Here is a 24628-nt window from a genome sequence, read left to right as displayed (position 1 = left end):
CGGCCACACTTTTCATTAAAAATAAAAAGTTGGGAGAAAATTGGATTATAGTTTTCCTGACAAGCTCCCTATTCATTAAGAATAAACTTAAAATTTAACATTCATATGCCAAGGGTTCTATGATTAATAGTTAAACTATTACAACTTTGATAAATATAATATTTATTATCTATTAGTAATGATTCAAAATATATAATTCACAATGCATTACCTATTATTTCCTCATTAAAAAAACTGAAAAATATTCACAACTTTTTTTTATTATAACTGGCTTTCCTTATTCTGATTATACTGAAAGCGTTTACACCTGAGTGTCATTCTCACAGAGTCCTTATATTTTGTAAAGGAGAAAAGACTAGAAGTGGTCAGTCTAGTAGCTCCCGGAAACAACAGTAACTCCCCTTGGACCAACAGGGGAGTTCTGGGAAAGCAGTAAGAGAGTTACCACTTAACCACACAGTATCACAGAAATAGTAATTACCTATAAAATCTCCTGCTTCCTTTTCTCTTTTCTCTGTTTTTTCATTCCTAATGCTTCTTCCATTGGTATAGGCCATGAAACAGACTAACCTCACATCAGACTCAAGAAAGTTGAGACAGAGTTATATAGCGAGATTTTTTAAAAGAGAAAAAGAAAAAAAGAAACCTAAAGGGAAGTTTTTCTATTACTATTACAGGAAATATGAAAATAGATATAAACAAATATATTTCATTTTTTCAGTATAGCATTAAATTCCATTGGTACATAGTGTGTGTTTTACTATGTTGGCAATAGACATCTGATTAAAAACCAGATTGCTTGCTACTTCCATGCCATAAATCTGGGAAAGATTTCTAAACAGGATTCTGGTATACTTGCATCATTCCTCTCCCCCAAAAATGGTAGCCCTTATTTTTAACAATAAGTGCTGATATTCATCGACAGGTTTATAAATAGCGCACAACTATATTATGAGGTATATAGTATCATTATTCCCATAGACACAATGTTATCACCTGGAGTCACAGGTGAAGTGTGGCATCACCCAGCTCTTTCTGGAGGATGGGAGGATGGAGGAATCTCCAGAAGACATACCTTGGACCGAGACCTGGGAGATAAATCAGAACCCAACAGTTAGACATGGGCTTGATGAAGGGCACCTAGTCAGAAGGACAAAATGTGCAAACGCAGAGAGGTATGGGTAGTTATGCATGGCAGTAAGAAGTTACATATGTCGGGGGCAGGAAGAGCACTGGGGGTAGTGGCTAGAAATAAAGTTGAAAAAAATCACAAAGAGCTTGGTCTACCCAGCTGAGAAGACTCAGCTTTATGCTTTAGGCGCTGAAGAGCCACTGGGGAATTCTGCAAATAGCTGATGAGATTTGCATTTTAGAAAGATCTCTCTGATGGTAGTTTAAGGATAGATTTCAGTGAAACCAGGGTAAAATAAGCAATTGAGTTTAATTTTTTAATTTATTTTTTATTTTGTATATACAAGGTGTATGACATCATGTTTTGATATACATATACATAGTGAAATAAGTACTAAAGTCAAATTAACATATCCATCACCTTCTGTATTAGTTCGCTCTTGTATTGCTATAAAGGCATACCTGAGACTAGGTAATTATAAAGAAAATATTTAATTGGCTAATGGTTCTGCAGGCGCTACAGGAAGCATAACACAGGCATCAGCTTCTGGGGATACCTCAGGAAGCTTCCGATGATGGTGGAAGGTGAAGGGGGAGCAGGTGTCTCACATTGCAGGAGGAAAAGCAAGAAAGAGAGAAGGGGAAGGTGCCACACATTTTTAAATGACCAAATTTCATAAGAACTCACTCACTATCATGAGGACAGTACCAAGGGGACAGTACTAAACCATTCACAAGAAATCTACCCCTATGATCCAATCACCTCCCACCAGACCCCACCTTCAACCCGGAGGATTACATTCCAACATGAGATTTGGGTAGGTACACACATCGAAACTATATCACCTTCCATTGTTATCCTTTTTGTGTGTGTATAGTAAGAGTACCTGACATCTACTCTCTCAGTAAATTTTAGTATACAACACAAGATTATGAACTATAATCCCCATGCTATACCTTATATCTCTAGACTTAATCATGGTCAGTCCAGGATAGAAATTATGAGACCTTGACTAAAGTAATGTCTGGGCAGACATAGAAAAGAGATACTTGAAAGATAGAAGTTAGAGAAATACTACATATTTTTCCAGTTATATAAATTTCTTCAATAGATGGAGAGAAAGAATTATTTTCATGTGTTTCTGTTAACTTCTGTGCCCCACCCAGCAAATATAATGTTTGGAAAAAACAGGATATAAACACTTGGCTTAACTGAATTTAACTTTCCTAATGTTCTTTTCTAACACATGCTTGCCCATAGGAATCATTATCCATGGAAGACCACTGTTCTAGTCTGTCAGTAAATATTAGTGATGTGTTTTAATTTTCACCTATAAATATTCACAAAGAAAAAAAAATAGCCTTTCTCAAGAGGAAAGAAAACAATTCTAGGTGAATAGTAAACCTATGAGGGTTCTACAAGAAGGAGGAGGGGCTGGCATAGAGCAGACACCACCAAAAGAAAGCACTAGATTAATGTAAACTGAAAGATTTAGGGTGCTAAAATCACCTCCACCGAGAAACTCTTAATTAGTTTTAGTACCTGCTAAAAGAGAAATATTTAGTGTTTGGTACTTCATGTCTGTATCAGAGGAACAAAAGGATCAAAACCAAAGAGAGCGTCTGGTCTTCTTTGAGGCATTAAGTTGACTTAGAGGTTTGGTTTTTTGTGTGGTTTTTTTTCTTGCATTTTTGCTGTAAGATTGACTCTTACTTTCTCTACCTAAGTATAGATTATTAGGGTATGAATATGTACATTGTTTACCACAGAAGTACACAGAAGTTACTTTCACATATGAAGCTTGTTATTTATTCTTAATTGCTATTGTATTTACGCAGGACTAGCTTTCTTCTCTGCTTATGAAACCTAATAAGGGCCAGGAGCGGTGGTTCACCCCTGTAATCCCAGCACTTCTGAAGGCCAGGGTGGTCTGATCACCTGAGGTTGGAAGTTCGAGACCAGCCTGACCAACATGGAGAAACCCCGTCTCCACTGAAAAATACAAAATTAGCCAGGTGTGGTGGCACATACCAGTAATCCCAGCTACTCAAGAGGCTGAGGCAGGAGAATTGATTGAATCCGGGAGGCGAAGATTGCGGTGAGCAGAGATCACGCCATTGCATTCCAGCCTGGGCAACAAGAGCGAAACTCTGTCCCCCCCCCAAAAAAAAAACACCTAATAAGGCAACATAATGCTATCACCCAAAATTTATTATTCTTTTTTTGTTTGGTTTGTTGTTTCTTTTATTTTGTTTTGTTTTTTTGAGAGAGAGTCTCGCTCTGTCCCCCAGGCTGTAGTGCAGTGGCCCGATCTTGGCTCACTGCAAGCTCCGCCTCCTTGGTTCTCGCCATTCTCCTGCCTCAGCCTCCTGAGTAGCTGGGACTACAGGCGCCCGCCACCACGCCTGGCTAATTTTTTTTGTTTTTAGTAGAGACGGAGTCTCACCGTGTTAGCCAGGATGGTCTGGATTTCCTGATCCTCATGATCCGCCCACCTCGGCCTCCCAAAGTGCTGGGATTACAGGCGTGAGCCACAGCGCCCAGCCAAAATTTATTATTCTTTAAATAAACAATCCAAACTGAAATCAGAGTTATAAACATCACTAGTATTCCTCGAGGTATCAGGAGACCTTCTGGGAAGAAATGGCCTGCATAGCCAAAAAACTGGAAAATGCTGATACTCTAGCCTTCCTCTTAAGTCATATTTCAGTTAAGAATACTGTATAACTATGTTAACTCCATGTTTCCCAAAAGTATCTGAGCATGGAAACATTTTTTCAAATAACATCTTAGGCCATTTGGGCTGCTCCAACAAATTACCATTGACTGGCTGGCTCACAAACAACAAACACTTCTCACAGTTCTGGAGGCTGAAGGTCTGAGACCAGGGGCCAATATGGACATGGTGAGGTTCTGGAGAGGGCCTTCTTCTGAAGTGCAGACTGCAAACTTCTTGTCGTATCCTCACATTGGTAAGAAGACGCCAAGAGAGATCTCTCTGGGGTCCCTTTTAAAAGTGCATTAATCCCATTTAGTAGAAATCCACTCTTATGACCTAAATTATCTCTCAAAGTCTCCGCTTTCTAATGCCATCACATTGGAGGTTAGGATTTCAACATACGGATTTCAGGGGGACACAACCATTCAGTCCATTGCAACATCTATTGATATCCCGTGGATCCTGGGATAATGCAGGCCAAAACAATTTTCCCTTCTTTTAGAAAAACTTAGTATAAAGAGGCAAGAAAATAAGGCAACATAGAACCAAGTGCTAAATGGTCTTAATGTCACTAATTATGAAGAGATAAAGAACTCCTAAATAAGAAGTAAACATAGAAACAGAGAAATTACAATAGAAATCAATTTTTCTTCTGCTAGTGCATTTATGAAAACATTGACACATTCCCTATGACTATAACCCCCTATGAATATAACCCAGATGACAAGTGTGAAAGAAATAAGAAAAGAAACAAACATTTTAGGGTAGAACAATAGGAAAGGGCTTCATGAAAGGTAGTGTTGGAGCTAAACCTTGAAGGAAAAGCAGAAGACATTCCAGGAGTGGGAGACTGAAAAAGCATGGCATGTGCAAGGCGCAGAAAAGATGCCAGCAGTGGTCTCGTTTGGGGGATTACAGAGACGATAATGAATATTGAGAAATGCACATGGAAGAATGGGGAATTGGGGGATGGAGAGGCTGCAAAATTGTAGGTTCTTAAGGGTAAATTTGCGGAATCATTAAATCAGAGACCCTCAGAGTTATAATCCATCAGAAATCATCAAATCCAATTTTCAACTCAATACAATAATATCTGTATGTGGTCATATGGCCTCTACCAAAAAATTCCCAGTGAGAGAAAGAAAATTCACCATCTTTTGAGAGAGAGTTCTAGTTGTTAGAAATGTCTTCTTTATAGAGTTATCATTGTTCTCTTCTTGGCCTATGGAGATATAAATATGTTAAAATATGTCACCCCATTTTCACATGCCAGGCTGTGTCAAGAATAAATTGGTGTTTATGGCATGCTATCCAAAACATACTAGAAAGAATGGATTGTCAGCTTCAAGGTGATCCTAGCTCAAACTCTAGATCCATCTCAGTCTAAGAGACTACTAGAAATTGTGTCTATTCAAACAAACTCTTTACTTTGATTAGATAAATTAATGTCTGAGCCTCACCAAGTTGCTCTGAGAAGACTGGACTTGGTGTCAAGACTACAACATCAGGATTTTCTAAAAATGGAGTCTAACCTCAAGATATGAAAGGAGCAAGCAGGCTTTGGCTAAAATACATCTGATTATAACATTCATGGACCATGTAATTTCTCCCTGCTGGTAAAAGAATGTGGTTCTATTAGAGAATTTTTCAGTAAGTTGGAAGCATGTAGAGTTTAGCATATTGCTTCTATTACACTCATGCAACAGTGAAAAATAAGTTTCTACTGTAATTATGAGGACAGGGGTTTTTAATCTCTACTTTTATTCCCTATCTATTGTCCATAAAGAGTCCCCACAGCAGGACATGGAAAACCCATCCTCTTAGCAATTAATTCCAATTTTCCTACTCAATCAACTATTCCCCCAAATCATATAAATAATTGACTGTTCAGGGTGGGGATCAAATATACCACAGGGCTCCCTTCATAATCATATGAAGTAAAGTTTCTCAACCTCAGCACTATTGCCATCTGTGAGTCAGATAATTCTTTATTGTGAAGGACCGTCCTGTGCATTGTAGGATGTTAAGCAGCAGCCCTGACCTCTACCTGCTGGATGCCAGCTGTCCCTCCCCTCATCAGTCGTGAAAACCACAAATGTCACCAGACATTGCCAAATATCTCCTGGGAATAAAAGTTGTCCCAGGTTGAGAACTGCTGATATAAAGATACAGTCTTAGTTAAAACCTACTCTGGGCTGTACATTTCAGGCACATTTTTAAAGTGGTGGTGACTGCCCTTTCTGGCTTACATCCACATAAAATCTGTTGTTTATTCCAATCTCTTCAGAGAAAAGTGTGAACACCCTATTTCTTGACAAATGACTTTGATTATTAGATTGTACCACAATGTGCATCAAAGTACAAGGACAGAGCTTTAACTCCGCTGTCAAGACAACCGCTGCCTCTTCACGCAAAAGAAAAATCAAAGAGTTGTAGGATGCCAGTTGAGTAGGAATCTTAAGCCAAAGGCAAGTGCTGTGGCCATGACTGAGCAGCTGGCACTTCCCCATGAGAGCTGAATACTCAAGAAAATTGAGACTTCAAATGAGCTTCCACCTAACAAGCTGTAATTTTGTTTCATTGGTGGAGGGTAGAGGACGAGTTGGGGGAAGAAACCAGAGAATTCAACATGACAGTCCATTTGCTAATTCAACGAGGAGGAGTTCAAGACAATCTTCAGAATACCGCAAGACAAAAGCATCATTATCTGTAATTACTGCTTACCAGTAGCACAGACTGATAACAAGCTTCCTCCGCCAATCTTACCCCGCCATTATGAGAAGAGGCAATTAAACTAATTAACAAATCAACTTTTCTGTGCAACACTGGGCTCAATAGCAGAAAATAATGAGAAAAATCTAGTTAGTTGAAGGGATGAAATGAGACAGAAATCTGAGGTTAACAACAGTATGGACAGGGAGCTCGAATAATTGAGAAATGTGTACATTTTAACATTAGAAAATCTGATTCCACACGGGGAAATATGGAGCTATTTGATCAAAGCCACAGTTTAAATGCAAAGTGCTTTATTTGATCATGAAAAGCATTACAAATACAACAATCATGCACAACCCTGATATGTGACAAATACAAAATAATGCCTCACCTATGGAGAAGTCAGACTGTCAGCAACCTCAGTGATCTCAATTATAGACATGAACTCAAAAGGAATCACAAAAAGAGGTCTTTTAGCCACAAAGTCACATTACTCTATAGGAAGAGACAAAGAACTGCTCTCACACTATTGCTGTCTTTTTGTACCTCTCTCAACTCCTCCACTCTTGAAGAGGGGAGGGGCAATATGTCTTTAACTTATCTCTACCTAAGGCCTTTTTATACATCTTAGGTATTCAGTAACAGTATTTACCAGTGCAACAGCCATACCACATGTGGCTACTGAGCACTTGAAAAGTAGCCAGCAAGACTAAGGATCTGAATTTTTATTTTGTTTTATTTTAATTTAATTAATTTTAATTTTAAAACTGCTTGATATGGTTTGGCTGTGTCCCCACCCAAATCTCATCTTGAATTGTAGCTCTCATAATCCCCATGTGTCATGGGAGGGACCTTGTGGGAGGTAATTGAATCATGGGGTCAGTTTTTTTCCCTTGCTATTCTCACGATAATGAATAAATCTTACAAGATTTGATGGTTTTATAATGGATAGTTTCCCCACACACGTTCTCTTGCCTGCCACCATGTAAAACGTGCCTTTGCTCCTCCTTCACCTTCCACCACGATTGTGAAGCCTCCCCAGTCATGTGGAACTGGAAGTCCATTAAACCTCATGTTCTTTACAAATTGCCCAGTGTTGGGTATTTTTTCATAGCAGCATAAAAATGGACTAATACACTGCCATTCAATTCACTTATTGAGAAACTTTTAAATACTCTCAAAACAATTTGGATACATGAATCCACTTTTCAACTGTAAATTTTATGAAATCTAAATAAATAACATGTGTCTAACTAAAATTTAGCATTCTAATTGAGTTGTGTTGCAAGAGTTAAATACACACCAGATTTCAAAGACTTGGAATTTTAAAAATATATATATATAATACATCAATATTTGTATATTGATTACATGTTGAAATGATAGCATTTTGAATACACTGTGTTATATAAAATATATTATTAAAGATCATTTCACCTGTTTCTCTTTACTTTGCTTAATGTGACTACTGGAAATTATAAATTACGTATTCAGCTATTAGATGGTGTTGGTCTATAGAGTGAATGAATGCAACATATGGCAGTATATCAGAAGCAGCAAGAGAATACTGGCTAATAGAAACAAAAAATGACATCTACAACAAAAGGCAGTCAAATAAAATCAAGAAAGCACAATGACCTAGAGCTATTTATGTATTAGAACTCTTTTTGTATATATTTATCATGTACGACATGTTCTTTTGAAATATGCACATACTGTGGAATGATTAAATTGAGCTAATTAACATATACATTACCTTGCATATCAATTTTTGTGGTGAGAACATTTTAAAATCTACTCAGAAATTTTCAAGAATACAATACATTGTTATATACTATAATCACGTATTGTACAATGGATCTCTTGATTCCTCCTATCTAACTGAAATTGTGTATCCTTTGACCAATATTTCTGCAGTCCCTCCTCCCCACAGCCCCTGGTAACCATCATTCTATGGATTCAACTTTTTAAATTCCACATATAAGTGAGAGCCCACAGTATTTGTGTTTCTGCACCTGGCTTATTTCACTTAATGTAATATCTTCCAGGTTCATCCATGTTGTCACAAATGACAGGATTTTCTTCTTTTTAAGGCTGAATCATATTTCATTAAGTATTTATACCACATTTTCTTTACCCATTTATCCATTGTTGGAAGATTAGGTTGCTTCCAAATCTTGGCTATTATAAATAGTTCTGCAATAAGCATGGAACTGAAGATATCTCTTCAACATACTGATTTCATTTTGTTTGACTGTATACTCAGTAGTGGGATTTCTAGATCAAATGGTAATTCTATTTTTAATTTTTTAGAAACCTCCATACTGTTTTCCATAATGGCTGTACTAATTTGCAGTCCCACCAACAGTGTGTAGTGGTTTCCTTTCTCCACATCTTCTCCAACATTTATCGTTTGTTTTGCTTGTTTGTTTGCTTGCTTGTTTGTTTGTTTTGAGACAGAGTCTCATTCTGTCACCCAGGCTAGAGTGCAGTGGCGCGATCTTGGCTCACTGCAACCTCCACCTCCCAGGTTCAAGTGATTCTTCTGCCCCAGCCTCCCAAGCAACTGGGTTACAGTCATGTAGCACCACGCCTGGCTAATTTTTGTATTTTTAGTAGAGACAGTGTTTCACCATGTTGGCCAGGCTGGTCTCAAACTCCTGACCTCAAGTAATCTGCCTGCCTCAGCCTCCCAAAGCTCCGGGATTACAGGCATGAGCTACCATGCCCGGCCTATCTTTTGTCTTTTTGATAAGTCATTCTAACCAGTGTAAAGTAATACCTTACATTGTGATTTTAATTTGCATTTCTCTGATGATTACTAATTTTTTATACATGTTGACCATTTGTATGTCTTCTTTGGAGAAGACATACATATGTATTGTAATTCAGCCACAAAGAAAGCTATAAATGGTGGAACTTGTCATTATTTTAACATTTAACAATAAGTTCCACTTACCTAAATATTTCACTAATATATAACAACTCATTTAATTACCACAATATCCTTATGAGACAAATATTACTATTACCTTTCCAATTTTGTAGGTGAGGAAATTGGAGCATAAGGAGGTTAAGTAATTTCGTCAAGGTTACATATATTTACTATGATTTTCTATTATTCCTGTCAAAATTCTTTTCTAACATCCCCCTATATGTGTGGTTGATCAAAATGCTTCTTTCCTCTATCTTTAAATATTGTTCTTTTCAATGGAGCCCTTAGCCTGGAATGATTTAGCCATATCAACCGTAAGAATGAAAGTTCTGCCAGATGTCACAGGCAAACCTCCATTATATTCTCTAACATTAGTAAAAGTCCTGCTAGTGAGGGGTCTATGAGGAGACTAGTTTATAAAGTTTCTCCTCTATTTTCTGGTTAAGAGTTGCTATAATTTCTAAAAGTCTCTGGTTCTTCTACATGGCAAATAACATTGTAGCAAGGACTTAAAAATACTACATGAAACCATAAACTGGTAATATTTGTATTGCATTACGTCTGATGATATAACAAAAGAAAAAATAAATATTGTGGTTTTTAAGGAAGTAGAAATTATCTTTAATCTCTGTGGCTTCAGTTAATACATAACAGTTTCACTAATAAAAGTTCACTAAGAAAGATTAAGATGTGATAGGACACCTAAAAAGATGAAAGGCTGATTGAGAAGAGTGGAAGAGAGTGAGAATTAAGAAGGTTAAATAATTAAGCAAATGGTTTGAATGAAGAGAATCAAGGGATCAGAAAGCAAAATGACAGAGAAACAACAAAAAAAATGTGGCTGGTTCGAAGATAATGTTATCTCAATTAATTGTTCACAGTCAGTTACAGATCAAACTCCTTGTGCTACTCTTTCCCCGCTTCTCACTGCTGCACTTGACTAGTCTAGAAAAAAAGAATTAAACCCTGAAACACAAGGGAAGAGAAACTGAGCAGCTTAATGAGGAATTTATTTAGAGCTGTAATAGCAGCACACATTTAAGAAAACTGAGCACTTTTTAAGTGTGAGCATTAACTAATGTAATTTAATAGCACAGAAGGCCAATGTGCTTTGTAGTAAGCTGGTTACTTTTACTACTTTCTATTCATTGCCTTGTTTTTCCCTCTTTGCTTATTTGTTTTCTTTTCCTAAACAAAAATTAATACACTAAAAGTCCAGGTATTAAAATTTAAGACATGAAAAATTAAGCACATGGCATCAAGATTCTTTAGTTTTTATAAAAGGAAAATTAGAGCATCACCTCTTATTCAACCATTATCTGTTTGTAACCTATTTGATATTATGAAGAGATGGGGATAATAGCTATTAGAAAGGTTGTATACTACAGAATAACCAGGATTCTGTAGGTGGTGAGCACTGTTCTGACTTTTTCTGTGAGTAACTTGGAGACCATCATCTTGGGTACATTTAATTTTCTTCTGGTGGCTTCAGGATTACCTCTGGGAAACAAGCCCTTGTCAAGAAAGAGAAATAAATCAAGTTTTTCTTTAATCTCATTAAGTCCCCACAGTGCAGGCTGACTTTCCTAGAAGCTCTTTAGTGATTTTTATTTGTTGCATTTTTGCAAACAGAAGACACAAAGGAAAGGAGCACTGGTGGCCTGTCAGTTCTCGACACTCTGCCAAAAGACCTGGCTGTCATCACAAGGATTTGTCAGCTTGCCTTGCAGGACACCTAACCCTGTCATGTGGCTCAGGGTTCCTGACCAGAGTCACTAAATAAGCAATTACCTGAGAGCCCAGCAAATACTGTGGCCTGGAGCAATATTTGGTATGACCAACAGCATGTGCTGTTACTAGATCTTTTGCTATAAAACGCTGGAATCAGGAGGGATTATTCTACAGAAAACTTAATGAAAAGAAATTTAAGCCTTTGACCAAAGTTGTCTTATCTTGAAACAGTATCTTTCTCAAGATTCTTTTTTTAATATATAACCTTTCATAGATCCCTTATGGCTTCATCCCTTGTGAAACAGCATGTATCTTTAATATTATATTATTTTTCCAAATTTGTTGTGTTTAAATCCTAAGAATAAGTGAGTAAACAGTCATGATGGAAACTGCAATTCCAAACCACCTTAACAAAAAGATCCACATATAGAGATGTGTTTGAATTTGGTTTATTTTTTAATGCTTATAAATATTCTACCCTTTTCATCTTTGTTTCTTTTAGATAAGCATTTGGACCTTCAAATAGAATATACTTTTTTTGCATTCATTTGAACATCTTTTCTGACTTAGAACTTGTCTCAAGGGAAAACCTTGAAAGAAAATTAAAACTTCTTTTTTAAAGCCCACAGCAATTCATTAATATTTTCAAGCTTTTCAATACAGTTGCATTCACAAATTGGATTTGCACTGTTTGATATAAAACAATTGTTTTTCACCTCAAGTGCTCCACTGTTTTCAAGCTTGTTAATTAAATGTTTTATTTTTAAAAATACTGTACAAGTTTCTCAAAACTTCATCTGCACCTGCTCCGTAAATGAAAAGATGTCCTTGGAACAACTCCAGTTTATTAAGTGGAAAGCCATTTATTTCACACAAGAATTCAGTCTTTTACCTGCAAGCTTTAACATGAGTTACTGTGCATTGTATTATTTCACCTTTTATCTGCTTTCAATTAATAGAAGCATTTTTAATGTGTGGAGGGGAAAAAGACATGTTGTTTGGAATGTCACTTCCATTGCCTGATGCTCCTATGCGTGTGCTGAACTGACATCTCTGTAAAGCTATTTGGTGGCTTTATCTTTTAGCCTGGCCCTTTTGGTCTTGCCCCATCATCCTTTTTCCCAAAGAGATTATGTAGTGTGATCTGATGAGATATGCAGATGGCGTGGAGCAGTAAAACTGCTACAACCTCTCAGGGATTTTTCACAGCACAGCCAAATTAGTAAACTGCTTTCTAAAACGGAAAAGAAATTAGGGACACATGGGATCTGATAGAGTTTGGATATGTGTCCCCGACCAAATCTCATGTTGAATTGCAACCCCCAATGCTGGAGTGGGTCCTGGTGGGAGGTGTTTGGGTCACGGAGGCAGATTCTATCTCAAAGATAAAATGCATCTCAGAAATGCACTTTTTCCACTAAGCGGGGAGAGCATTTTAAAATTAAAGGAAAAAAAACTGTATGTAGTCCCCTGAGCTACAATTGGTAATCTAGTACTCAGGGTAGTACTCTTGGTACAAGATGGGTACCTATAACAAGAACACTGCCCAGAAAGAGACAGGTTTTGAGGCAGCTGTTTATACCACTCCCACCTCCATTCTCTTTTTATCTAGAGCTTACACCAGCTGCCGGTGGGACTCTCTCCCTCCTTCTTGTTAAGAGTAGGAACAGAGCATACATTCTGTAAATTAGTGACTGTTCTACTTTTCAAGGCTAGAAGGAAGTGAGGAGCCAAGGTAGTGCATCCTATGGCCTTAATTCCACTATATTGCCTGTAGACTCCTACCCAAGACATCATGAAAAATACAGATATACGGAAGAAACTTTTTAAAAGTCCATCTGAAAAAGTTATTTTATCCTCTTTAATGAAGGAAGTATTTTGGCATGAGCAATTAGTACTTATTTGCATAAATAATAACGTATATTTACTTCTCTGTCACATAGCCCATTTGGATGACTTCCATGATGTAAAATAAGGCATGTTATGGTATTAATATCATTAGTCCTGATGATTCATTATTGGGCTGGAAATAGACTATAATAATCCTCAAAAATTAATACTGCTCTGTGATTGGTTTTAATGTAGCTCTTAAAATAATTTTTAAGATAATGTAATAATTACTAAATTGATTAAATTATTTAATAATGTGTTTGCTTAATGTAATTATTGAAATTTTTTCTACTTTGATCACATCTTGAAACTGACATTGGTAAAGTTAAATATTTGCTTTCTCACTCTCTAAATAGAAAGAGAAATAGACGTTAATATATTGTATAAATATTGATATTACAGATATATCAATGTTGCTGAATTACTTGAGAGTCAGTTGAATACATTATAATACTTCATTTCTCAATAATTTAGCATGCATCTAGTAAGAAAAAAGCATTCTTCTTTATAACCTTAATAAAAATATCATACTGGGGAAGTTGAACATTGATCCAACAGTATTATTGTCTATATATTATATATATCTTATATATAAGCCATATTCAGATTTCCCTAATTGTCCTGTGATACAGTTTGGCTATGTCCCCACCCAAATCTCACCTGGAATTGTAATAATCCCCATGTGTCAAGGGCAGGAACAGTTGGAGATAATTGAATCATGGGGGCAATTCCCCCATGCTGTTCTCATGGCAGTGAATAAGTCTTATGATATCTGATGGTTTTATAAGTGGGAGTTCCCTTGCACAAGCTCTCTCTTGCCTGCCACTGTGTAAGATGTGCCTTTGCTTCTCCTTTGCCTTCTGTCATCGTTATGAGGCCTTCCTAGCCATGTGGAACTATGAGTCCTCTTTCCTTTATAAATTGCCCAGTCTCAGGTATGTCTTTATTATCAGCATGAGAACAGAATAATACAGTAAATTGGTACCAGGAGTGGGGTGCTGCTGTAATGATATCCAATAATGTGGAAGCGACTCTGGAACTGGGTAATAGGCAGAGGTTGGAACAGTCTGGAGGGCTCAGAAGAGGACAGAAAGATGTGGGATAGTTTGGAACTTCATAGAGACTTGTTGAATGGCTTTGACCCAAATGCTGATAGTGATATTAAGTCCAATCACTGGACTTCCTGTCACAATCTGGACAATGAAGTCCAGGTTGAGGTGGTCTCAGATGAAGATGAGGAACTTGCTGGGAACTGGAATAAAGGTGACTCTTGCTATGTCTTAGCAAAAAGACTGGCAGCATATTGCCCCTGCCCTAGAGATTTGTGGAACTTTAAACTTGAGAGAGATGATTTAGGGCATCTAGCAGATGAAATTCCTGAGGGGCAAAGCATTCAAATGTGACTTGGGTGCTGTTAAAAGCATTCAGTTTTACATATTCACAAAAATATGGTTTGAAATTGGAACTTATGTTTAAAAGGGAAGCAGAACATAAAAGTTAGAAAATGTGCAACCTGATGATGTGACAGAAAAGAAAAACCCATTTTCTAAGGGAAATTCAAGCCAGCTGCAGAAACTTTCATAAACAACAAGGAGCCAAATATTAATCACTAAGAAAATGGGGAAAATGTCTCCAGGGCATGTCACAGACCTTCATGGCAGCCCCTCTCATCACAGGCCTAGAAGCCTAGGGAGGAAAAATGGTTTCATAGGCCAAGCCCAGGGCCTCCCTTCTCTATGTACCCTCAGGACATGGTGCCCTGTGTCCCAGATGCTTCAGCTCCAGCCATGGCTAAAAGGGGCTAACATACACCTTGGCCCATTGTTTTAGAGGGTACAAGCCCTAAGTCTTGGCAGCTTACATGTGGTGTTGGTCCTGCAGGTGCACAGAAGTCAAGAATTGAGGTTCTTGAATCTCAGCCTAGATTTCAGAGGATGTATAGAAATGCCTGGATGTCTAGGCAGAAGTTTGCTGCAGGGGTAGGGCCCTCAAGGAGAACTTCTACTATGGTGGTGTGGAAGGGAAGTGTGGAACTGGAGCCCCCCCTACACAGAGTCGCCACAAGGGCCCTGCCTAGTGGAGCTGTGAAAAAAGGGCCGTCATCCTCCACCATCTTCCAGACCCCAGAATGGTAGATCTACTGCTTGCACCATCCACCTGGAAAAGCCACAGACACTCAACACCAGCCCATGAAAACAGTCAGGAGGGGGGCCGTACCCTGAAAAGCCACAGGAGTGGAGCTGCCTAAGGCTGTGGGAGCCCAACTCTTGTATCCTGCACATGAGACATGGAGAAAAAGGAGATCATTTTGGAGCTTTAAGATTTGACTGCCCCATGGTGGCATATGTCTGTAATCCCAGCTACTCAGGAGGCTGAGGTAGGAGAATCACTCGAACCCGGGAGATGGAGGTTGCAGTGAGCCAATATCGCACCATTGCACTCCAGCCTGGGCAACAAGAGCAAAAGTCCATCTCAAAAGAAAAAAAAAAAAAAGATTTGACTGCCCTGTTGGATTTTGGACTTGCATGTGGCCTGTAGCCCCTTCATTTTGGCCAATTTTTCCCATTTGGAAGGGGTGTTTTACCCAATGCCTGTACCCCCATTGTATGTGAGAAGTAGCTAACTTACTTTTGATTTTACAGGCTCATAAGTGGAAGAAACTTGCCTTGTCTCAGATGAGACTTTGGACCATGGACTTTTGAATTAATGCTGATGAGTTAAGACTTTGGGAGAAGGCATGATTGGTTTTGAAATGTGAGGACATGAGATTTGGGAGGGCCAGGGGTGCAATGATATGGTTCGGCTGTGTCCCCACCCAAATCTCACCTTGAATTGTAATAATCCCCACAGGTCAAGGGCAGGGCCAGATGGAGATAATTGAGTCATGGGGGCAGTTTCCCCCATACTGTTCTCATGGTAATGAATAAGTCTCATGAGATCTGATGGTTTTATAAATGAGAGTTTCCCTGCTCTCTCATGCCTGCTGCCACGTAAGATGTGCCTTTGCTTCTCTTTTGCCTTCTGCCATAATTGTAAGGCCTCTCCAGCCATGTGAAACTGTGAGTCCATAAAACTTCTTTCTTTTATAAATTACCCAGTCTTGGGTATGTCTTTATTAGCAGTGTAAAAACAGACTAATACATCCTAATAACATCCTTTATAGTTGGAATTCAGGGATTTTTTTAATTTTTTGTTTGTTTCCAATTCTGGATCCCATCAAGGATCACATATTAGATTTAATTGTTTTCTCCTTAATGTCCTTTAATCTAAAATTATTTTTCAGCTTTTTGGTCCTTTGGTAACATCAACATTTGGGAAGAATCTAGGCCAATTGTTTCTAAAGAATGCTCCTCAGTTTGAACTAGCCTGTTCCTTATGATTAGATTCAGGTTAAATATTTTTGACCAGAGTGCTCCATAGTTGCTGATGGGTCCTTATAAGTGCATCTCATCAGGGGACACAACTCAGTTTGTCCCATTACTGGTAATGTTAAATTAGATATGTTGGCAGTGTTGTCTCTAATACACTGGAGAGGTACCTTAATAAGTACTCTGTAGTATGAAACTAGGATTTTGATCCTACCAAGTTGTTACAAACAGTTTTAACCCAAAGTTTTCCAATTTTATGCAGAATTGTAGAGCTCTTATCACTGTCCTGATGCAGTTCTCTCTGGCAGTCCATCCTCCCCACATATTGCTCTGACCCCTCCCTGCAGTCCACCCCCAACACCTTCCACCTCTCTTTCATGGCTCAGTCTTCTGCTATGCTCCTGCAGCTTACTCCCTTTTATTCCTCTATTTGGGTCTACATTCTTTCATCAACAAGTTTCTCTATACTCTAAACCTTCAACACAGGGTTCCCTGAACTTACAGACTTAACTGAAACCTACTAGGACCTAGCACCCTGGGGGCCCTTCCTATTGAAGAACGATCCCTTTCCTCTAATAAGGTATCTAGGAACAACATTCTCCTACACTCCTCTGCATCAAAGCAACTCCACTCGGCCGGGCGCGGTGACTCAAGCCTGTAATCCTAGCACTTTGGGAGGCCGAGACGGGCGGATCACGAGGTCAGGAGATCGAGACCATCCTGGCTAACACGGTGAAACCCCGTCTCTACTAAAAAGTACAAAAAACTAGCCGGGCGAGGTGGCGAGCGCCTGTAGTCCCAGCTACTCGGGAGGCTGAGCCAGGAGAATGGCGTAAACCCGGGAGGCGGAGCTTGCAGTGAGCAGAGATCCGGCCACTGCACTCCAGCCTGGGTGACAGAGCGAGACTCCGTCTCAAAAAAAAAAAAAAAAAAGCAACTCCACTTGCACACAAGTCTTTGAAAAGCGTGCCATGCCTCTGTACCACCCTCTAAATCTTCTCATGATTGTCCTCTACCAGCCTCCAAATCTTGCCTCTCGTGATCTTGGCACTTGTTTACTTTCTTCCCTCTACGTTGGTTTCTTCCATTACTCTTTGGGACTTCAATCTCCATTTAAAAAATAAAAACAACTTTTTTCTACAATACCACATTTTCTTAACATTTATACCCTAAAGACCTCTGCTCCATTTCAGCAATCCATATCCATGATCACAGCTTGGACCTTATCAACACCCAGAAAAGTTTCACATCTGAAATCTCAAACTCCCATGTCTTAGTCCCCCGCATCTTTCAAGCTTCTTCCCACCTTACTGTAAATGCAATCTTTAAATGCATCATGACTTTCAGCACCAGAACTCTTTCCTCTTCTCCACCACTTTAGTAAACTCTTTTCCCGTGCAACTGCAAAGTTGTCAACTCCTCAACTCCCTTTGCAAACTGAACTGTCGAATAATCCATTCACTGATATTCTCTTAATTCTGAGCTGTTGCTGAGCCCTTCAGGAAAAAAATCACGAATCACACAGAGCTCCTGTTTGCCCATTTCCCCAGCTGCTCATCCCCAAGCCTTCTTCTTCTTAGTAACACCACCACCAGCCACCCAGTTTGCAAGCCTAAAATCTAGAAATCAGCACTGATTCATCTCTTTCCTTCACCTTCTACATGAAATCCATCTACAAGTGCTTAAGACTCTGTCTCCAAAATACACACCAGTATCCAACTACTGGTTACAATCTCTACTGCCACCATCATCTTTCCCTTCAAAGACTGCAACCTTTCTGATTCTACTCTTGCCTCATTCCACAACACCTTCTCCTCCCAGCAGCCAACATGATCTTCTTAAAACACCACCACCCTCCTTTAAGCCTTCTAATGGCTTCCCATCACACTCAAAACAAAAATCATTATTCTTGCCTTGACTTATAGAGCGAGCCCTAACTTTCCTCACTCTGCTTACCTCAGGTGCCTCAGCTCATCCTACTTTTCTCCTCATCACACTGGCCATTCTCTCTTAGGAGCACCAGACTCGTTGCTGCCATAAGCATTGCTGCATGAGCTTTGCCCTTTGCTACAGAGAACCTCCCCTTGATATCCAATGTCTGGCTCCTCTGGTCAATCAGACTTCATGTTAAGTGTCACATCCTCAGAAAGGCCCCTCCTACCACCTGATTCATAGAAGTTCCCCAGTCCCTCCTGTCACATCGCTTAATTTTACCTGCATAACACTTAGTTGAAGTATTTTGCTTATGTATGTATTTGTTCCTGTTTGTCTTCTGCCACTAGAATGTAAGCTCCAGGAGAGCAGGCGCTTTGTTCACCTCTGTATCCACTAACACCTAAAATGGTACCTGGCACAAAGCAGACACTCAAAAATTGTTGGTTGAATAAATACAGTGCAGACTGGAAACAAATATAAATTTATAGCTTACTAATTGTTCTCATCAACAATATTGGGAATAATAGTATTACCTAACTCACAGGATTAACGATGAGGATCAAAGTAGTTAATAGTGTACAAAGGGCATAGAACAGTATCTACAACATCAATTGTCATTATTATTATTTGTTAAAGAACTAACTAAACAAAAAGGTCACCATCCAGTAGAAAAAAACTTTGTGAGAACAACTACATACTGATTCACTAATTTCACTTAACAGATATATATTAATTTCTTACTATACTCCTATTGCTATAAGTGGCACTGCAGATATTAAACACAATACAGAGTTTCAGTCCTAGAAGACTTTCACATTTCAGTACAGATGACAGTTTCATAAATGAATATTTAAGATGTGATATAAATACTATAATATACATATGTACAAAATACATTGGGAATAATTACTACTGCAGGGAAAATCCAGGAAGACTTCACCAAAGATGACATTTGAGCTAAACCTTTCTTTCTCACTGAGGAAATAAGAAAAATTCTAAGCAGAAGTAACAGCGTGGGAAATAACAGTCCATGCTTCTGTCCTGCTACACCCTCATCAGCACCCCCTCATCTTCCTACCTATGAACCCAATCCTCCCCCAGCTCCAAGGTGACTCTGTGAGATTATGATGTATCCAAGGTCACAACAGACCAAGTAGAGCTAAGATTCTCTTTCTGAGTCACCTATTCATTTCACACTGAATCAGGTAGGCGTGCTCCCAAGCACTGTCTGCACAAGCATGCTGAATTTCTGGGATTCATCCATCTTGCCATCTCACACACAGAACAAATGAAAGCCTCTCTCATCTTACTCTGATAATAAATCAGAGTTGAAAACTGGTTATTCACTTTTTCTTTTGCACTCCCATTGAATTTTGTATTTCTAAAATCCTTGTTTACCTGCCTGGGTCCTCTCTCAAACTGTACTCCTTAACAATCAGTAGCTGAAGTGATCTCTTGGCCATCCATGTCTTTGTAGCTCTAATAACTGCACAGTACCTGGCATTAACCTGATAAATAAAAATAACCTGCAAATGAATAAATAAGGCTTTATAATTTGTAATGATTTTTATAAGTAATTCTTATATACATCTGCAAAGATATTACAGTCTATTATCTATTATCTATGTGTCATGATTTCACATTATTTCATGTGAAATATTTTAAAATATAAGAATTTAATAAAAATGCTGTGATATATGATTTGAGCATACTAAATGCAAAAATAAAATGTTAGCTAATCTAACTATAGATCTATAATAAATTTTATTTTTTTCTTCTTTTATTTGACTTTTATTTTTAAGACAAGGTCTCACTCTGGACTGGAATGTATAATAAATTTATGAAAAGAGAAAAAAGTAAAATTTTTTTTAGTTAAGAGGAAAAGTGTTATTCTATTTATTATTTCTCTTGCAATGTATAGAAAGCAGATATACAACCACCTGATCCCATCACTAAATAGAAAAAGAAAGCTCTGAGTTTTTGTTTTATGTTTTGTTTTTCTTTTCTGTCTTCAATTTTCTGCCTTGTTTTCAAAGGATGTTTCATAAAGGAGGAAATAACCAATGAAGTCAAAGTTAATGGGGAAAAAACCATACATGTTTATATATTATATGTTATTATCTACCAATGGAGGAGTTGCAGGTAATTAGAAATTGTTGGCTTAAAGTGATCACGTTTTTTGATCAAGAGCCACTTCTCCCTGTACTGGCGGATTTCCACTGGTTTGCCTGAATTCTGTTTGCTTGCATTGGGTCTGACAGGCGAAGAACATGGACAGCTGGTTTCCAAAGCAATACGCTTCCTGGTCTGAGGAAGGCCTGTGAGACATGTCATAAAACAGCTGCCTCTATCTCCCCAACCAGCCAGAAAAAAGCTGAGCAGAACAAAACCTTGAATCAAAAAACCTCGACTTTTCATGCAAGGACAAAAGGCAGTTATTAAGCATACCAGGAAGGTTCTTTTATACCTGGTAATTACATATAAATTGGGGACATCTAATAAGAAAAAAATCATTTCCCTCTTCATTTACTTAAAAATGTGATTTCTGCAGTCATTATATAATTACTGGTATTTTTCAGTAACATTATTAGGAATAAATGGACTACTGTTTCTCAAATTATCATAAAGATAAAAATACTGAAACTTCCTTATTAGAACTGGTTGTTGAGTAGGTGGAAAGAGAAAATGGTCTATTTCTGTAAAACAGCAAACTGAACTTTCTTCTTTGTCAAAAGGGATCAATCTGTCATCCTTTGCCTTTAAAAAGTGATTCCTTCTATTTCCCTCATACTCTTATAAGCCCTCTGTCTTGCTTAAATTCCTCCTTTGAACATTTTGTTCTTTATGACTGCTGATCTCTAATGAAAACTCCACTAGGACTTAGAATATAGCACTGTTTTGTGCTCCCCAACCAACATAGTAGTAGAGAAAAAAACAGGAAATGGATTACTGTTTTTCCTATTTGTGCTACTTTGAGAGCTTAAGTAGGAGTTCTCAATGAAAGTATTAAGGAGGTAATTTGTTCCCCCACATCTTTTAACATTTTCTTTCTCTGCTTTCTACCCACTCAACAGTCCTCATTCTTGGAAATCACTACATAAAAAGCTGAACCAAGCCCCAAGTGTGCACATTATCTGTATCAATTGCAACCCTCTTCCCTCATCCAAGCTAATACACACCCATGTTCCATTCCCAGCTACACTTTTCAGTTGTGTGTTCCAGACCTTACTACGTGGAGTGAACTGGTGGTAATCAACTAAAAAATCACATTTTTAAAATTGCTTTTAATGTGTTCATTAACGTCCTGGTCTTTGCTCCTCCCATCCCTTCTTCCAGATAACATTATACCTTACCCTGGTTAAAATTCACAAGTCAGCTGAAGGCCCTTGAGAGAGAATACCAGTGTTGGGGTGTCAAACACCATTGCTGGAGAAGAGGAAAATATTGTTATAGGCCAACCTTTTAGCTTTCCTCAAGTCATATTACACAGACATAAAAACTATGCCAAGGCATAAATCTGACACTGTCTAAATTATCATTACCTCAAAAGTTTACAGCTGAAGAAGGGAAATTTACAGAAGCCGACTTCCAACTGTGCCAAGAACTTAACCATAGCCCATTTCTAAGGGAAGTGTGAGTGAACTAGGTAATGCAACTAGCCACAGAGGCCTGAAGTTTAAAAGATAACACAAAGAAATAACAAATGCAGAGAAATATTTGAATTTGAAAACCACTATTTTGCACCCCTAATGAAAGAATGGATCTAAGCAAGTTTCATCAATAGTTGCCAAAACCATTAGTTGAAACAATAATAATTACACCTGAATCCAATATCAATCTTAATCATCTGAAGAGTGGAGCATACACACATGACATGCCTCCTGAAGGGATACAATGTAAAGTATGCAGCACTACCTATGAAGTATTCTTGTCCCTCCAGAAAAAAAGGAAACTAAATCTTAATCTAATCAATCATCTAGTTGTAACCACCAGTTTACAGAAAATATGAGGGGTAGAGAAATATGATAAACACTGTGGAGAAGCAGATTCAGATTATGGAAATTCTAAAGGACAAATGACCTGGTTTCTTAAACACATAAAAGAGAGGTGGAAGGAGGAGAGCCATTATAAACATTAAAAAAACCTTTAGAAACATGAATCAATGCAAATGAGTGTCCCTCATTCAGACTGAAATTCAAACAAATTCAACTATAAAAGACATTTTTTAGATAACTTGAGAAATTTCAACATGGACTAGGTATTAGATGATATCAGAATAACTGTCAATTTTTTGTCAGGTGTAATCTATTAACAGGTGAAATGATACAATTCTAGGAATTTATACTTAAGCAAAAGTAAATGAAACGAGACTGGTAAAACATTGGGAGACTCATCTTGCCATTTTTTCCGCTTTTGTGAGTTTTGGAAAACTTTCATATTAAAATATTTTTAGGTTAGCTTTTGTTTTGCTTTGGTTTTGCTTGTTTGTTCTTACAACAGAGACTTGATAACTTTATTAGTCACATCATACATTGAAGATTCTTTTTAAGACCTGATTTAATACAGAAGATCCAACTAATCAAAAGAAGAGACAGTTCTTTGTACAAACCATAAAGAAGGTAAATCGGCATCAAAAAAAAAAAAAGGCCAGGTGTTTAGAAGCACCAAGCAGAGTAGGGAGGGTTGTGTGAAATCTTGGGATCTTCCACAACTGACTTGACAAAGACAACGTTCCAAAGTTACTCAGCCCAAATACAGACCTGCTGGCTGGTTTCCCACTGCTCACTGCCAGCTGGCTCCAAGGGTCTCAGCCTGTGCCCCCAGCTCCCAGGAGCAGAGGGCAGAAGAAAAGAGGCAACTCTACTTGCAGATGGAACTCACCATCTCAGAGTCAGCTGTCCTCCTCCTCTTAGGGCTCCATGCTGAGAGGTCCAGAGGGCGAATGGCCGATCACTCCCAGGCCACCAGCCTGGGGACACTCACCACCATGGTACCAGGGGCTGGGATCCAGTCAGCAGTACTCTACCCAGCAGTAAACAATCCCACTGGACAGGGCAGATTTATCAAATCATTTCATTTTTGGAAAGAAAATGTAAATTGGACAAATTTAATCGTGGACTGAGTACTAGATCATATTAAAAACTATTCATTTTGTTTGCTGTGAAATTATAGTGCTATGGTCGTGGAATAAAATGTCCTTGAGGTACACTACACTATTGAAGGGTAGTATGTCATGATGACTAAGATGTACTTGAAAATACTTCAGCAAAGAAAAATAGAAAAATGTTACTAATTACTAAATACAGGTGACAAAACTAGACTTACTAAAGTAAAAACAAAAAGAGCAATATAGTGTGCATGAGAATATGTATAGTCTAGTACAATTACTTTCGTGTTTTGCATATTATTTTCCAGTCTTAATCTATACAAATACATATGCTTAAGTAACTACAATCAGACAATCATTTTGGTCAGTTGTTCTCATTTAATATTTTCAATTTTTCATTGTTTTGTCTTAATAATTATTTTTAACAATACTTTATAATGTGCCATAATACTGATACTCCCTAAAGAACACTACCTTAATTTTGAATACTTGAGTTGGTCCCCCGCTTTTTTGCTGTATGATTTAATGTTGCAGAGAAAAATCATGTATATATAGCTTTATACTTTTGTTAAATTGTTTCACTAAAATAAATCCTCAGAACTATAAGAATGGAGCACAAATATGTACATATTTATAGTTACATAATTTTATTACATATTATGGTTATATAATAAAAACATATAAATATGTATAATAAAATATATAATACAATAAAAATGTATAAATATATAATATATAAACATAAATATGTTTTTATTTACGACTGGAAAATAATATGCAAAACATGAAAGTAGTTGTACTAGACTGCATATTCTCATGCGCACTACATTGCTCTTTTTGTTTTTACTTTAGTAAGTCTAGTTTTGTCACCTGTGTTCAGTAATTATTAACAATTTTTTTTGCTTTTATTATTATTATACCTTAAGTTCTGGGATACCTGTGCAGAACATGCAGGTTTGTTACATAGGTATACACGTGCCATGGTAGTTTGCTGCACCCATCAATCCGTCATCTACATTAGGTATTTCTTCTAATGCTATCCCTCCCCTAGCCCCCAACCCCCAACGGACCCCAGTGTGTGATGCTCCCCTCCCTG

Source organism: Papio anubis, chromosome 6 (genome assembly GCF_008728515.1).
Source record: "Papio anubis isolate 15944 chromosome 6, Panubis1.0, whole genome shotgun sequence".
Classification (NCBI taxonomy): domain Eukaryota; kingdom Metazoa; phylum Chordata; class Mammalia; order Primates; family Cercopithecidae; genus Papio; species Papio anubis.
The sequence above is the reverse complement of the archived record's forward strand: the minus strand, read 5'-3'. Positions refer to the sequence as shown.